The 10,706-nt window shown below is 45.4% G+C and overlaps 1 long non-coding RNA gene across 1 annotated transcript; it reads right to left on the bottom strand.

Moving 5' to 3' along the window:
* Positions 1–2,720: 2,720 nt before the first annotated feature.
* Positions 2,721–7,327, bottom strand: LOC121082963. Its single transcript, XR_005826188.1, has 2 exons — positions 7,151–7,327; positions 2,721–3,422 (listed from the first exon to the last, which is right to left on the bottom strand). It is a non-coding gene; the product is annotated as an uncharacterized LOC121082963 (long non-coding RNA).
* Positions 7,328–10,706: the final 3,379 nt, after the last annotated feature.

The raw sequence follows: 10,706 nt of genomic DNA, 5'->3' as shown, positions 1-10,706 counted from the left end.
TTGGCCTATGGCCACACTGTGAGGGTGGTGAGGGTGAGGGTGGTGACTTCTGGCTGGGCAAATGGCTGTGCCAGGATGGCAGCACCCACCAATGCCACTTTCAGGATGACTCAGAAGCTACAGGGTAGATGTGTAGTGGATGTTGCAGCTTCCACTTAGCAGAGTTTTCCCTCCAATAGTCGTCCCTTGTTGTTTTGGTTCCCAAGTCCATGGGCGTAGTCTTGGGCTGTGGAGGTGGAGGAGCCACCGTGGTGCTGTCCCAGGTGGGGCGCTGCCATCGAGCCACCACCCACCCCACAAAGTAACCATCACTCCACCAGGCAATAAACTGAATAATATTTGACATGATAAACTGAAGACAAAAAGCAACACAAATCACACATGGCTGTACCTGGTGCTCCTGGATCCTCTTGCTCTTTAATTCCACCAGAAAAGCTCTCCGGGACTGGTGGTCAACACCAGTCTTTGAGTCACCCCTTAGGTGGTGGTGGGACTGGATAGTGCCACCACTAGTACTGCAAAATCTTTGCTTTTAAGCTTTTGTCCCTGAAAAGGATGCTGCTTGTCTTTTAGGTACTTATGGAACACAAACAAAGGTTGATGGTTAATCTCAGCTGTTTTGTGCTCACAGTAGTAACCGACAGTGACGTCTGTTGAGGGTTCTGCTCTCACGCACGGGGAGCACTGAAGTGTGGCAGGAAGCGAGGAGAAAATGTGTGCAAAAACAGGAAAAGGAGAGGAAACTGGGTGTGAATTTAAGAGGCAGGGGCTGCACTGGACAAGGCTGAAAGCCAGACTGAGCCTCAGGGTGGAGGGTGGGTGGTATGTGATCTCAGATGAGATGCAGAGGGTAAATACAGGCAGCAGTCAAGCTGCCCTGTTCCTTCCATCAGCAGTGCACTTCTGCCTGGCATGAGGGTCCCACACAGGTTTACGAGGAGGTGGGGCTGGTAATCTTGTATTTTCACCCTATGAAAATGTTTAAAGTTTCAGACCAGGAAAGAAACCAGCTGGAAGATGGAGGAAAGAGCCAGCTCCAAAGTGACTGGGAACTCCTAGTTTGGGTACAGGAGTACCCCTTCTCTGTAGAATGGTACTTGGAAAAATGAGGAATTCAACATTTTCTCAGCAAAAAGAGTTCGCTAGAAAATGTTGTCCTTGCATAAGATCAGCAGTAGTTGGAGAAAGGCCTTTCTTCCTGCTCTTTCTCATTGCAGGGACTTGCAGACAACAGTCCTTACAGTCACACCTTCTTCCCAGAGGCATGTGTTTGCTCTCTACCTACAGCTTAGGCAGGACTTTGGGGCTCCACACGTCTGCCCACGGCCTCTGAGGAAGGCTGTGACCATCTGCAGAAATGGGCAACCAGCAACCTTGCTGTGTGAATCAGCTGCAGTCATGGAGTGATGATCCTCCTAAACCGGGTTGGATCCCAGGCAATGGGATGAATCCCCGGGAAATCAATAAGCTCTAATTTCCCAGAAACCCTTCATGTTAGAACTAAGAGAGATGACGCTGAAAGCTTTTCAGTGCAGAGAATGATGAATGCAGTCCGTTGTTGCTGCTGCCGCTGCCGTTACTATTATTACTATTAATAAAGAATCGCTCTTTCTTCCCGATAATTGCCTTTGAAATGTTTCCCTGGTAGAAGCTGGATCAACTGCTTTCCCAGAGAGGGGGATTTTTCTGACCCCCTGTGCTGTGACGTGTCAGGCCAGTGTAAAGCTTGGAGCCCTTGCCCTGCCGACTGACTGGCAGCTGAGGGGGAGCAGCTCCCCAGGCACACTGCTCCTAGGGCTGCCCTCACCAGCACTGCTCCCACACCTGGGAGGGAGCGCTGCCAGCCTGCAGCAGAGGACAGGAGTGTAACCAGTCCTATAGATGAGGGGAATTATTTCATCCAGGATTTTGAAATGAGCAACCAAGCAGGTACACTGTCCCAAGCCTCAGTCCTGTGGGAGGAAAAACCCAAAGTGCCCCAGCACACGTGGGGCTGCCTTTGGGAAAGGGATGGATTTCTTCTTGCTGCAGACCGCCTGCTGCAGTTGTAGGGCTGTGAAAGGGAGGCACTGCACGGCCTGGTGCCAGGCAGCAGAACAAAACTGACGTGTGTCTTGGGCACACGTAGCTACACATTGCTATCAGCCCACTTGTCTTTCTGCTAGGAAAAGGTGCGCTGAAAGCAAAACCACTGCTTTCCTGCGAATGCAGCTGTGCTAGCATCCTGCTTTGCCAGAGGCATTGCCTGTGGGGCAGGAGGCATGCCTGGGGGCAGGAGGCATGCGGGGCACCCAACTGGGACAAGAGGGACATCCCCTCCAGAGCAGCCTGTGGGACATGCCCTAGCAGCCCTGCTTGGCACCTTTCAGACTTACTTAGATCCTTACATTTCGATCTGAGGCCTGCTCTGGCTTATGCCACTTGTTCATGGTGCCAGCCAAACCTGGAGCACCAGGGTTTCAGCTCTGATCGTAGTCACTGACTCTCTTTTGCACTGGCAAGCCTGAAGACAAACACAACAGAAGGGAACACACTAGCATCCTGTGTTAATGGGCACACAGCAGTGAGTGATGGGACTCGGACCCCTGGGTGTTCATAGGCATCTGTGGGTGCTGTTTACACCAAGAAAGACACTAATAGGCACTCTGCTGCCACGGTGCGAGTCTAATTTGAATTCTTCGAGACACTGATCTTTTATGAGACAGAAAAAATGCAACAAGTAACAGGTTTGGTAGCATTTAAAACTGATGTGCAGCTAGCAGTACACATCCCAGCCAAGCTTACTTGAAAATGGAAAATGATTGTATTTTAATTTCATTTCCATGTAGACAGTGCTAAAACTACAGGTTTCTAAAGCAGTCCTTCACTCAGTGTTTAATGCTTTCATGCTCAGTGCTTAATTTCGCTCGTATACTAGTTGGTTTTTTTATCCATTGTAGTATAACTTCACTTAGGCAGGGACACATGAGGTGCTTGAGTCCTTCCACCACTTTGCTCGGTAAGTGCCCTGAGAGCATTTGCTGAAGCTTGCGCTATGTTTTAGCCAGTTTCAGCTCAACCACAGAATGCTACTTTGTCAAATAAAACTGTTGAGACAGGTCTGAGATGGCTCAGCCTTTTGTTGAAGCATATGTATCTTCCCTTACCAAAAATAACAACAAAACAAAAAAAAAGCAAAAACAAAAAGAGCAGGAAGGCAAAAGAGATGTTTAAAATATTTTCCTGAACTGCACAATGATGAGCAGTTCCGGGTTTAGTGCAATCTCTTTCTCTGGCCAAACATGGTAAGGAAGTGACTGTTACCCACAGCACACGCTTGCAAATAGCTCCTTTCAGCAGCTGGAGGAAGCGAGACGGCTGCTCAGCTTCACTGTCGCTAGCTTGAGTTCAGAGAAAGCCAGCAATCCGCAGAGATGCCATGTCTGTATCAAATAAAGGAGGAAGTGATTAAAAATGACTCATTCCAAAGATAAATCTAAATCACTGAATTGTCTTTTATTTTCCCTGAATATGAAAATAAAAATACAGTCAAGTTTAGGATTTCCCTAAAAAGGAGTCCAGAGCAAGAGAAGGGGCCTGGCTAGCCTACTGTAGCCCAGAGCAGGGATCCAAATGCCTGGGGCTGGTGGCAGGCCCTTGCTGTCTTCTTGGCTTTCTCTCCACTCTTGATCACAGGAACATGGCACCTGAAACTTGTACAGAGCCACCTCTGTCCCCATTTCTCACCTGGGGCTCAGCAGCTGCTCTGACCCTTTACACTAAGGCTGCACTTGTCCACCCAAAACCAGCATTTCACCAGGGGAACAGAATGAGAGCACCCTATCGCTCCTACGTGCACCACGGTGCTTTGCACGGAGATCTGGGAGTGTGTGGGGAAGAAGAGGACAGTGGCTCATTGCTGTGGCTTTTCCCCTCCTCCTGCCTGCGGCTCCTGCTGCTCTGCCATGTATCCAGCAGTGCAGGCAGTGGGGTGCTGCTCACCGCCACCTTGCCTGTGGTTAGCCCCACGTCTCCGAATTTGGCCACCTGAATTGCTAACTTCCATGGTGTTAATCTGTGAGCTGGATCCTCCCCGTTTTGTGAAATAAATGAATGATGTATATTTTTACCGCATGGTGCGAAAAGGTTCACACTCACTCATTTTCACTGCGCTCGCTTGATTTCTGGTGAAGCTGCCCTGAGTAGAGCGAGGGCTTTGGAGCTGCAGGAGATCACAGCCACAGTGGAGAGGATCAGCCCAGCTTTTGGTGCGGCTGCAAGCACACCCAGGGACCCCGCGAGGTGATGCTGAGCTGGCAAAGGCAACTGGGGAGTCCTAGCAGTGACCGGTGTTAAAATCTCAACTCAAATAAATGCCAGCTGCCTCTGCGGAGGGGCGGGGAACTTCAGCTGTGGGGAGAAGGTTTCCTTGGCTGTAAGCGTGCTAAGCTAAAGCCCTCTCTGCATCGAGTCACCAAAGGGTGACCTTTTAGCAGTAACAGAGGAGAGGTCTGTAAAGGCAGGGGATTATAGAAATGTTAGGAGCAGTAGACCTTGTTTGCCTTAACAAAGCACTGTCTGAAGCAGCATCACGTGCAAACAATAAAGAACTTAAGCTAAAAAGGCTGGCTGGGGAAACCTGTGACCACTTGACAGGAGGAAGGCTGAGGTCCACTGATTCAGACCCTGTATTTCAGCTGGGCTCCGCTCACAGCCTCCCCGCCTGTCAGGAAAGAGCACTGAGCAATGTTGCTGAAAGATAGGGAGAGATATCTTTAGGGACAGTGGAAGGAATACCCACAAAAGTCAGCTCCCTATTTCTACCCCACATTCAGAGCGGCCAAAATTCATATGCAACTATAAATCTATTGCTTTGTAATCATAAACTGCCTTTTTGTGTTTTAATAGGAAATGATCTGATAATTTCACTGAATGGCATTTTTATATAATTTAAGAAAAGACAGTTGATTGTAGACTTTCATAAGTTGTTTAGCAAATAAATATAAAACTGAAGAAAAGCATGACAATGTTTTCAGTGGCAATTTTCACAGACACAATAGCGCTACATGCAAAATGTATTTCTTTTCATATCACTGCTGACATAAATCAGATATCCTACTGCTACTGTCTTTTTTTGGCTGCAAATTCATCTCAGAAAATTTGCATTTTGAGTGTTAATAATGCAATATCAGAAGAACTTACTGACTAATGTTTTTTGATCCCATCAATAACAGCTTCTGGAGGTAGTTCCTGGTAACTGAATAATGTATTGATTCCTATACCAGATTCCTGCCCCAAGTTTTTTAAAGGTAATTTATGACTGTAATATCTTTTGAAGATTAGCTGTTTCAAAATTCTCACACTTACAGTTTACAAAGCCAATTTGTTTACAGGTATTATGAAGAGAGTGAGAAATTGAGGAGGATGGAAGAGGTTTCAATAAATACCTGCTATATGACAATTTCCAAGGTGTTATTAAAGTACATTCCTTTTAAGTCATACTCAGTAGCTGCACAATAGCTGGACAACCATTTTACCAAAGTTAAACTTTTTAAAGATATTTACTTCACTCTATTTTCCCTCTAGTTTTTTCTTTTTTCATTATTTATATATTATTTACTATTGTCATTAATGTTTTTGAGAATGCGTTATTCTTATTACTATTTATATTGAATAGAGATAGCTTGGCGTCAGTAACTTTAGAGAGCACCAGAAAATAAGAAAATATTATATTTATACCTCATAAACTGTCATTTCAATCTTCTGACTATTAATTTAGAAGAATTAAAACAATACAGCTTCTTACATCAGCCTTGCCCTAGATTACAAGAGGAGGTCAACAATTATATCTATCAAAAGCAAAAAAGTGTGGGTTTAAGCCCTGCAGAATTTTCTGCTGAACATGTGTTTTTTGTGCTTTCTGTGGATAAGTTCATGGGCCTTGAACATTGCTGAAACTCTAATTGCAAGCATTTATGTAATGAGGTGAGTGGGTTTTGCACAAGAATTAAGAGTGGGGAGCAGGTGAGTGTTGTCAAGGGGAGTCAGGGTGAAGGAGGTTATCAGTGGTGTTCTTCAGGGACACGTTTGGAAACCAACACAAACCAATTCATTCGTTATTGACCTTGGTACTAGAACTTGCTCTAAGCTTAAGACATGTGTCAGTAATATGAAGTGACACAGGGTCACTAAGGATGAAGAGGACAGGAGCATCATTCAAGGAGGACCCTGTGAATTAGAGCAACAGGAACGGGGTGAATTATAGAAGCACAAAATGAAAAAACACGGGCATAGACTCACAAAAAGCTGGGTCCCTGTGTCAGAGGCAGCAGAGAGGGCAGGGGGAATGTGGATAGGTGGCTGAAGATCTGTGAACCACCAGTGTGATACTGCTGGGATTCAATTTCTAGGGACTGTGAGGAGCAGGACTGAATGGCTGGAGTAGTCCCAGGCAGTCCTTTTCCAATCCTACGTTGCTCTACTTCTATGATGCATCAATCCAAGCATGTTCAGCAGAAAAAAGGAAGCTTTAGTACCACAATACGAGGCATATGTAAGAATACCTGGAGAATATTAGAGTTGCTTTACATTAAAAAAAAAAAAAAATTAAACTGAAACGGGAGCAGAGAAAAGCTACCAAGGTGATACAGGAACTGAGAGTAACTAATGAGATGAGATTACTGGATCTTTGCTTATTTAGCTTAGCAAAAAGAAAGTTAGGAAAGAACAAGATTACTTCGTTAAATACATTACTCAGAGAGTGTATAGTAAAGAGGAAGAAGCATCACTGAAATTAGAGGATAAGGACAGTGATACAGGCAGTCCTAGATTTAGAATCCTTGGGCATTTTTACAGTGGGTGTTGAAGAAAACACAATTTACAATTTCTATTGTTACCTTCCTCTGCTGCGCATTTTCTAGCAAACCAGCACACTGAGTATTTGCCCAGGATGGATGGAGGCTGAAGAAGGCTGAAGGAGGATGACCCATCTGGGTCAGTTTTCTTGTTGTCCTCTGAAGACGAGTGGTGACTTTGTCTGTCATCACTCACTCCTTTGTGAGCTTTTCTGCAGTCTGTGTCCTGACCTAAAGAGACAAACGGCCACTGGATCAACAGCTCAGGGCTAGTAACAGCTGCCAGGGAACCCTGAGAAGCTGCAGTACACACTTACCCTGTATCCTGCTGCCCTCCCCCTGGCTTCGTTTTGCATTTTGTGTGCTGCAGGAGCCTGGTGAAGTGAAAACCAACAGTCCCTGGGTCCTGACAGCCAGATAATCCTGGAGCTGCAGAGGTTGCTTTGCAGTGGGAGGCCCTGAGGGCTGTTCCAGCTGGAGCAGCTACTGAACCCTGAAACAAAAGCTGAGCACTGTGGAAGTCCACGGTGGGGACAGGGAGTTGCTTGCAACCTGCCAGCTGTCTGTGGAGTGGGCTTAAATATTAATTTCCTCAGAGTGCTAGGGGTAAAGCTAAGGATAAAGTCAAAAGGGCATCTGCTTCAGCCTGGCTCCAATATTATGTTTTCCCCATCTTTTTTCTCCATATGCTCAAGCAATGCTGTACCTGCCTGCTAAAACAGAGTGCGGAGCACAGAGTGTGCGAGTGAAGGTGGGCATGCTGCTCTGGCATCGCACATGAAGGCTGCCTGTGTGGCCAGGCTCTGTCTCCTTCCCACAGCCCTGGCCAGGAGCTGCAGCCATTGCTTTTGCTGACAACAGGAGTGGTCCATGGCTGCAGTACACCCAGGAACCCCCTTTCTCTTCCATCCTCCTGGGATTTATGCAATAGCCCTTTTACATCTCTGCCCATGCAGATAGTCAGACTTAAAGGTGAGAAAAGAAATCCAGCTAGTGGGGGTCACTGCTTTTTGTCCTGTTTGTGAAGCATGAGAAATTCCCGCACACAGTAATCTCCCCAGCTGGCAAAAAAAAATTATGGGCTGTACCGTATTAACCTGTGTGAAAGCTAGATGCAGCCATGTCTTCACAGACTTTCCTTCATGTCCACAAATGAGAGCAGGGAAGACCAAACCCCAGGAACTACTCTGAACTTTAACTCAGCCAGCATTTAAGCATGTGCCTAACTTTAACTGCTTGGATAATCCTGTTCTAAAACTTGCTGCTTGTGTTGTCTGGCTGTGGTCAAAAGGTCTTTGGGACTCCTGATGAATGAGGACTAGGGGTATTCAGGGAGCTGAAAATAATGGGTTAGATCCTGCTTACCTAGCGCAGTCATGTCATTCCATTCATGGTCTGACTGCTCGTATAAATAAAAAGAATAGGATCTGACCCAGTCTTTGCACCTAGTTGGAAAAAATCCCTCTTCTGGGTTTTGAGAGCAGTTTCTTAAAACAGCTTTTATTTGTTCAGCCTTTAAACAGACAGATTGTCTCCAAACCCTATCAAGTTCTGATTAAATTGTTGTGCAGGAGTCAACAGGTACATATTAAATAGGCTGTGAGATTACTTTCAGTCCTGAATGGCAGCACCATGTCTAATTAGAAAAAGAGAAATGAGGCTGGAGGAATGAGACACAGAACTGCAGCAGGAGCTCAGATAGAGCCAGGGGAGTGGGTACCGTGAGTACCTAATACAGTCTTCAGACCTTTGACCAGACGATTCAAGGTCTTCTCTGAGGATTGGTTAAGCTGCAACTTTTATTTTCCTTCTGCCTGTTTCTTATGTAAATTGAGCATGCCATAGGAGCAAGCAGGTGTTGGGTCCTTAATGTTGCCCAGGCAGAAATAGGAAAAAAAAAAGTTTTAGATAAATGCAACAACTGTAAGAGGATTTTGAGCTGGAGGATAAGGAAGTTCTGAAATCTTAGAATAGGAAGGAACGCCTTTATTTTACTTGCTGCTATTGGTTGTGCTTCCTGTTGTGACCCCTCTGCAGTGTTTCGTAACACCTTGGGGACTGCTAAGTCTAATGCTGTAATGAGGAACAAGGATTCCTAGTTCCTCCACACTATCTGCCAGAATTCAAGGTCTCTTTTGTCTGGTGATGACAAAAATTGCAATAGGAACTGAAGAGAAAAAAGACAAAATTCCCCACTAGCTGGGAAAAATTACCATCTCAGTATTCTCAGAGCTAGGGCTCATGTACCTCAGTGTATGTCCTGAGTAATGCTCACATGGTTCCTGAATAGAAATGGCCATGCTGATTTTCAAAGGGCTTTGTTAAAAGTCATCTGCACAGCCAGGCTCCGAGGTGTGCTGACTGTCAGAGCAGAAAGGCAAGGATGGGATGGCAGGCTGCTGATGGGAGGGTAGCTCTGAAACTCATACCGGCTCCTCATGGGCTGCTCTGCCAGAGCGAAATACGTAGATTCTGATATGCTGTATAGCCCTGTCTCCAACTCCTCTAACGTGCTATAGGTGACCTTTTACTGTACCCTTGAGCTATGGCCAGTGGAGGTGGGGAAGGGATGGAGAAGAGAAAGAAGGTATTTTTAGCATAAAGAACCTCTTTGCTGGTACGCACCATGGTTATGCATGCACACGCAAATTCAGAATATTGGTTAAATATTTTTTTTGACCCAATAATTCAGCTTCTCAAACATATATGGATGTCTTATCCTCTGCCTAGGCTTTTGTACTAGCTGAGCAGCAGATACCGCCTAAAGCACTGCCCTGGCCCGTCTGCAGACCTGCAGCACTGCAAGAGGCATGTGGGTAGGAACATAGTATTTGCACATTGATAAGGCATAATAATTTTCAGAGTGGTTACTGCAGTTTATGCTTACGGCATTCGTAAAGCAAATCTAGTTAGTCTTTGTTCACTAGCAATACACCCACACAACAAATACTATGGTAAATGGCAATAAGATAAAATCTCGAAATGCAGTCATGAAGCAAAATAAAGTATCTGTTGGGAGAGGCAGCATGTAAGTCATACAAGTAGTTTTGAATCATCATTTTAGCAGAGATACATCTTGGATGGCTGTATTTTATCCTACAACACCAGTGAGAGAAACAGTTTACATAGCAAATTTGTTAGCTAGTGTCCAGTGAAGAGATAACAGGAGATGCCCAAAGAAATTGAGAAGAATTTGGCAGAATAAGAATTTTTAGAGCACAGCTTATGATGTTTACCAACATATTTTTTCCATTGCAAAGCTGTGCTGTTTGTCATAGTAACCTAAATTCCTAAGCAGAACAGAACCATCTTCTATTTTCACAGCACAATTTCAGATGTAATAGGCCATGATCTCCAGCACTTACCAGATCTTTGCCCTTCCCTTCTCCCCTCTTTCTCCTCTCCCCTTTCCTCTTTTTTTTTCTTTTCTTTCTTTTTCCCCTCTTCTCCCCTCCCCCCCCCCCCCCCCCCCCCATCAGGAAATGTGAATTGCATTCCATTACTAAAACAAAATCACTCTTAGATGAGGTTTTCCCCTCTGTATCTAACAGACCTTTCCTGATCAAAGTTATACAAAAATTGGTCCTCTTCAGTAACTGTCCAGTTTGCAAGCAAACGGCTATTTCTCCACAGACTACCAATATTATTTCATCAGAAGAAATCCTGACCTTTTCCAGCTCAAGTGCTGTGAAAAATCATTATTAAACTGCCTGGAAGATGGAAACCATCCACCAAGTGGGTTATTGACAACATGTGTTATACAGGCTTCCCAGGGCTGCTCAACCCATCTACCTTTTCCTGATCTGGATGGACAAGCTGTCATCATCAAGACCTCCAGCAAAATTCCAGCCCCTGCCAGGAGGTTGGGTGCTT

The sequence above is a fragment of the Falco naumanni genome, chromosome 2 (genome assembly GCF_017639655.2).
Source record: "Falco naumanni isolate bFalNau1 chromosome 2, bFalNau1.pat, whole genome shotgun sequence".
Taxonomy (NCBI): domain Eukaryota; kingdom Metazoa; phylum Chordata; class Aves; order Falconiformes; family Falconidae; genus Falco; species Falco naumanni.
Note: the sequence above shows the minus strand (reverse complement) of the source record. Positions and strands in the feature narration are given on the sequence as shown.